The sequence below is a fragment of the Zalophus californianus genome, chromosome 5 (genome assembly GCF_009762305.2).
Source record: "Zalophus californianus isolate mZalCal1 chromosome 5, mZalCal1.pri.v2, whole genome shotgun sequence".
Classification (NCBI taxonomy): domain Eukaryota; kingdom Metazoa; phylum Chordata; class Mammalia; order Carnivora; family Otariidae; genus Zalophus; species Zalophus californianus.
Genome location: NC_045599.1, coordinates 150,316,567 through 150,323,778, shown reverse-complemented (window position 1 = coordinate 150,323,778; position 7,212 = coordinate 150,316,567).

Sequence of the window (7,212 nt, the reverse complement as noted above, 5' to 3'; positions counted from 1 at the left end):
ATTCGCTTACAGGGGACACACAAGAATGTTTAAACACTCAGCTGTTATATCTATTTTCAGATCATTTTGAAAATGATAATTAAAATCAGTGAAAATTTTAAGAGATACTGTTCAGTGACAACCATCCAGAAATGACTCTAATGGGACTCTGAAATTAGAAAAAAAATAAATCAGATAACAGATTTCAATTTTTACTTACAGTAAAATTCCTACCAAGACAATTCAATGGGGAAAGAACAGTCTTCTCAACAAACGGTTCTGAGGTAAGTGTATATCCACATGTGAGAGAATGAAGCTGGACTCCTACCTCACACCATATACAAAAATTGACTCAAAGTGGATCAAACACCTAAATAAAAGACCTAAAACTACAAAACTGTTAGAAGATCTTAATCTGCATGATCTTGGTTTTTGTGATAGCTTCTTGGATACGGCACAAAAAGCACAAGCAACCAAAGGAAAAAATAGACAGATTGGATGTCATCAAAATGATAAACATTCATATCAAAGAACACTATCAAGAAAGTGAAAAGACAACCCAAAGAATGGGAGAAAATATTTTCAATCCATATATTGATACTGGCCTAATATTCAGAATATATCAAGAACCTTTAACTAGTTAACAATAAAAACACAAATCACCCAAGTTAAAAATTGGCAAATGATTTGAATAGAACCCAAAGAAAGTATACAAATAGCCAACAAACACATAAAAAGATATTAATCATCAGTAGTCATTAGCGAAATTAACATTAAAACTGCAATGAGATAGTACTTCAAACTCTCTAGGTGGCTATGATAAAACACACACACACACACACACACACACACACACACAAGTGTTGGTGAGGATGTGGAGAAATTAGAACCCTTGCTGGCGGGAATGTCAAGTGTGAAAAACAGTTTGGAGTTTCTTCAACAATTAAACATAGAATTATCACAGAATCCAGGAACTCCACCTCTAGGTAGATACCCAAGAGAATTGAAAACTTGGTCACATAGAAATGTGTACACCAATTCCTGGCAGCATTGTTCACGGTGGCCAAGCCCAGCCTGGAGGATCACCTTCACAATACACTTTGTGAGAGACAATGATAGTTCTCTCCCTTCATGTAAGCTTCTATTAAGAGCCTCATAATCATCACTCTTTTAAGAAATCAAGAAAGCCCCAGTTTTGCCAGGAGCCCTCCCAGCACCACCTGCCACAGCCTCTGGCCACCGTGTTTGAGGCTGCCCTGGTGCCTGGATTCTGCCCCTCTGCCTTCATCCCCCTGGGATTTTGGTTGCTGTGGCTCTCCCTGGTCTGGATCTCAGCGGAAGGACAAGGTCTCACAGAGCCCAGGGTGGGGCAGTGCAACCATGATTTGGCAAACCCAGGACATTGCGGAAACTGGTTCAGATTTCCCCTCCCCTTGTCCTGGCACTACCCAGAGTCAAATTTAGAACTCAAAGGCAAACCTACTAACGCGTGGATTTCTTTTCTTCTCAGAGATATTAAACCATTTCTAGAGCAGGGTCTCCTTTTGTTTTAATGACTGTATTTTATGATCGATCCCAAATTGTCCACATTGAGTCTCTAAACAGCCCAAATTCATGAAAGAGTTTTCATTCTGCCTTTTTGTATTAATACAATTTGTGGTGCAGTTGATTAAGCTTGGCAGCTTCATTGTGGGGCCTCCCTCTCTCCTAAAGATTTGAGTCCAGAAGAAAAATGTGTGGGTCTCCAGAGAGCCAGATCCTTGGCCAGGGAGGTGAGGATCTCAAAGGCAAATAACTGAGGAAAGCCATTCATCGAGCAATCCCTTTATGGAAAAATTTATTGGGATGTGGCATTGCAAAGAGATTGGAAGTAATGACGGGGGAATCCCAGGAGAGCTGAGCGTGAACACCAGCGCACTTTTCCCAGACCCCCCACAACTTCCCGCCCCTCTGGGCCCCAATGGGCCTCGCTGTTTGTGGAAGCCTCCATACGCCTGCTTCCTCTTCACATTACTCATCATCCTACCATCACTCAACTACCCCTCACGCCCCCAGACAGCTAACAGAGCACCCTTGTCTCTCTTTTTCTGGTAATGGGTTCTAATGGATTCATCTTCAAGTAGCTGAAGAATTGATTGCAGATGGAAATGTGTAGCCTGGGCCACTTCCCCAGGCATCTTTCCTGTGACCTGTGTGGGGGTTCCTCAGACCCCAACACCCATGAGGGGTCTGGCACAGTGCTCACGGACACCTCTGTCCTTGATCAGCATATTGGGCGCTTCAAACTGACCGGGGAGTTGATTTTGAGGAAAGCTAGCCATTTTGCATAACTGAAACCTAAATTTGACATCTCAGAGCAACTCCAGGAATGAACGGACCACTGAGTCACTCTGCGACCGAGGGCCTTGGCAGGGAAAGGAATGGCACAGACACCCAGACACCTGCCCACAATACCTGCCTTCATAAGAGGAGACAATCATGACCTGCTAATGGAAGCTATTTATAGCATGGAAGGGAGCAGGGGGAAGGGGGTAGCTTCCCCTCCTGGTTGAAGCTCCCCTGTTTGCTACCCCATCGGTCAGAGACTATGACTGAACATTAGTGGGTCCAGGACCCTGTCCTGAGGCTGGATCCTGAGCTCACGGCCAGGTCTTAGGCTCCGACCCACCCACCCCCCCACCCCCCGCCTCTGTGTCCTGCCTCACAGAATTACTCATCCCCTGAGGCACTGGAGGGTGCTGGAAGGGTTCACCTGAGCCATACACCTCCACTGTCACCCATGATAGCCCCCAAAATGTTTGTATATTGTTTGGCTGAAATGTTTGGTGATCCAAAGCTGTGGTTTTAAATAAAGCTCCCACTATCTATTTTATAGATAACTTATGCATGCACTATGCCTTCTTCTTCTTTGCTTTTTTTTTAATTAAGACATAATTCACATACCATAAAATCACCCCTTTAAAGAGTACTGTTCTGTAGTTTTTAGTCTATTCACAAACCTGTGCAACCAGCACTGCTACCTACCTCCAGAACATTTTTGCCATCTCAAAAAGAAACTGTGCTGTCTGCAGGTGCTCGGCCTCTGGAAGCCCCCAGTGTCCGTTCTATCTTTATGGCTGTGGCTACTCTGGACTTCTCTTTCTGAAGGAATCGCACAGCAGATGGCCCCGTGGCTGGCTTCCTTAGGCGAACGTGCTTTCCACTTTCATCCATGTGGTGGCCTGTGTCAGTGCGTCAGTCCCTGTTACTGCGGGTAACAGAAGTTCCGCATTTTGTGGTTCCATTCTTCAGTAGGGGGAGGTGTGGGTGGTTTCTACCTTTTTGTTTTGATGAATGAATGATCGTGCACGTGTTTTTGTATGGACTGTTTTCCTTTCTCTTGGGTGTTTACCTAGGACTAGAATTAGTGGGGTCCTTTGGTGAGTCCCTGCTTAACATTTTGAGAAGCTGCCAAACTGATTCCCAAAAAAGTTGCACCATCTTGTGTGCCCAGCAGCGAGGTGGGCGGGGCCCACTGCCTCCACGTCTTCTTTATTGTTGTGTTTATGTATCTTTATGTATTGTGGATGTAGGGACAAGACCCTTATCAGGTATGTGATTTACAGATATGTTCTCCTACTCTGTGGGTTGTCTCATCACTTTCTCGAGAGTGTTTTTCTTGAGAACAAGTTACTTTTGATAAAGTCCAATGGATCTATTTTTTTCTTCTGTTTTTGCTTTTGGTGTCGTATCTCAGAAATGGAGGCCTCATCCAAGGTCATAGAGATTTATGTCTATGTTTTCTTCCAAGGGTTTAATCCTGTTTTGTTTTGTTTTGTTTTGTTTTGTTTTTGATAAGTCCAGTGATGATCTACACTTTTCAAGGAGGACCAGTAAGGAGTGGAAAGCATTACAGAGAAAATGAGTCAGTTCGTTTTATTGTTTTCTAAGTAACCCTAAGAAATTAACGCTTGGCGCAATAGAGAAGACCAGTACTTAAGGCAACACGGCCATGGCTTCACTGTGTAATTTAGGGAGACTCGCACTCACTCCTCCAGTGTCTGGTCCTGACACACCACTGAGGTTCTCACCGTTTGCATTTTGCGTGTGATATGGTTGAGCTGGTTCATGGCCCGGCAGATGGAGGCCCCAGCCTTTTGATGACATCTGTCTTTCTCCAGCCAGGGTTCTGCAGATGAATGTCCTCCTGTGTCCCCTTTCCAGCAGCATTACCTGCCGCTGTGTCCACTGCAACATGACCCTGGTGACTGGCCCTTTTCCAGCGTGTGGCTGGACAGCGGCACCCAGTGTGTGCTTCTCAGGGTCAAAGCGGATGGTCCCTATCATTTCTATGCTGCATGTTACACTGTGAACTTGAAACCTCTTAGGAAGGTGAATCAATCTTTTTCCAGGGCCTCCTGAGATCGCTCCATCGACACCTTGGCCCCTCAAGGCCCCTTCTTCTGAATGTAAGCGGCACAAATCTGCAAACTGGTTTGTGATCTCCCGCAGACCAAGAGGATTACAGGAAAGGTCCAGGCTTGGCTGCACACCACCTTTTCCAGCTGCCCGAACACGTGTTCGATGTCCTAGGCCCTCAGCCCGCGGTGTGGAATTTTGCCCCGCCCTTCCCCCTCTCCCAGACAGAGAGCCCAGCTGAGTTCCACCAAGGGGGCTCCCCAAACCCTTCCCGCATCACCATCTGGGATTCACTGAGTGGGCCGGGGGACGGCTGCAGCTTGATGCCCACCCCAGGCCTTCAGGGCTCACAACTATTGCCTACATATTCAGGAAATTAAGAAAAAATAAAACAAAAAGCCATTCAACCCACACATCCTGCCCTGGAAAAACCCAAGAATTGTTCTTTCCGGGGCAATATCCCTAAAGCCCCAAATTTTCACAGATTTTATCACATCTGCCCCTGGAGGCAGGAGTTTCTCATTAATACAGAGTGATTCCTGGAGTGTGTTTGGTTTGGTTTTCTGTTGCCATGCTGGGGGTTGGGGGGCAGTTAAAGCCAAATCCCAGCATCTTCACACTTTGCATCACGTCTGTCCATCCTGCCCAACTCTCTTACCAACTAACTTTTGAGAGGAAAGAGAAGGAGCTAATTTTAAACACATACACACACCCTAGGGTGGTAACAGATCTCAAATACACTCAGTCATCAGATCAGAAATATAATCCTACTACCTGTTAATTTGCAATCACTGCACATCTCAATGTGCTTATTTGATGTCAGAGGATGAGACATCCTTATTGAATGCCCTTCCCTACCCAGGATGCTTCTTTTCTGGCCAGCTTTCTCAGGCTTCCCTCTGTAGCCTTGAGATCATACAACTGACCCACCACGCCCTGGTGTTTGTCCAAATTCTCCACACTCAGACCAGAATTATGACCAAAATCACTCAAATAATTTAAATGTAAAATGCACTAGGTGAGCCTTGGTTAAGATAGATAGTAATTGCAAGGTCTACTCAGAATATGTGAGTATAAAATGGCAAAAATCTCTAATATGTCTGAAGAAAAAGTGTTTCCGGTCCCTTTGGGAAAAAAAGAACTAACAGAATTTATCATGAAAATATTCTTGTCTAGTTTGGGAACTGTCTTTATTTTGAGTTGATATTTAGGGCACATAACTTATCAGAGCAATATTAAATTACTAATGATGTATATTAATATCAGACTTCTAACTATGAGCCAGGCAAAGTGCCAAGTGTTTATAAACAGGGATCCAAAATGTATAAAATAGTATGAGCATCTTAATTTATAACACACTAGTATATATGCATGTAATTTATATTTCAAAAAGTAAAAGAAAGTATACATGTGTGTACACGTGTGGGTGTGCCTGTGCATGTTCCTGTGTGTACATTTGTGTGTGTATGTGTGGGCATATGTGCACATGCATGAATGTCTTTGGTGTGGTGTGTGTGCATGCATGTGTGAGCATTATGCATAGTGTGTGTGTGGATATTTTGCATGGTATATGTGAATGTGTGCATGTGTGTGTGCACGTGTGTGTGTGTAATTGTGCAACACATAGTAAATGAAGGATGCCGAGGGGTCATCTCTGGAGGCTAATGGGAATGGTGAAGAGCAATTTCTACGGTTTGGACTGATACGTACATGTAGCTTAAATCTTGCCCAGTAAAAATGTATTCGCGTATCACATACAGAGCTTTTCAAATAGAGAAATCTAAGAATGAATGGCCGGCAGCCCCAGCATGCAGCATCTGTCAGGGCTGAATCCCGGAGGGAGGGGGCAGGAGAAACCAGGAGCGGGGTGGGGCACGGGGGCCAGGCTGGGCCTGGGCTCTCAGTGTCGTGGACTGCACCGGCCTCACAGGCTCAGCTTTCGCCCCGGGGAGCCTGCTGCTCACTGCCACCACCTTGCCGGGCTTCTCAGCCTTCACGGGGCCTTGCCACCTGCCCAGAGGCAGCCTGACCGAGTCTGCCCTTAGTAAAATAGAGGGGCCGCCCCCCAGGTGTCATCCAAGGGCACCTTTGAGCTCTCCGCCCCTCAAGGGCTTGTCAGAAGCCATATTTAGGGAAGATTTCCTTCTGTAGGACGGCCCTGGGTCCTAGGCTCTCCTCCCATCCTGCACACACATACACAAACAGTTGCACTCCCAACACACAAATACACACATACACACACATTTACACAAGTAAATGTATCCCCAACACACACACAAATGCACCTCTGACACACAACACACATATACAAATATGTACACACACAGACACACAGACACACACACCTACACAGAGACACACAGACACACACACACCGAGACACACAGACACCACACACACACATACACACAGAGACACACAAGTTATACATTTAGAAATGTGGCTTGGTATAAATTATTTCACTTTGTAAAGAGCAATGGAATTTATTTAAAGTTAAAATAGATCATTGTGTTTGGGAGAACCAGGGTTTTGTGGCAGGATCTTAAAAGGGAGAGGAATCCACCCCACTTCCTCTATGTATGGGTGACTGAGAGCCAAGGATGGATGCTAAGTGGCTTCTCCAGGATTCCACCACGGGAAATGGACTCCCTACAGTCCTGCGTCTCTCTCCATGGCTCCAGAAAGCAACCCCTGTCTTCCTTGCCAGATGCTCTGTCTGTCCCTCCTGTAAAATTTTAGGGACTCCAATCCTTTCTTGTCAAAATTTATGGACACCTGAGCTATCCAAAGATCTACCAAGAACCTCCTAGAGGAGAAGCGCTCATAATTTGGAGG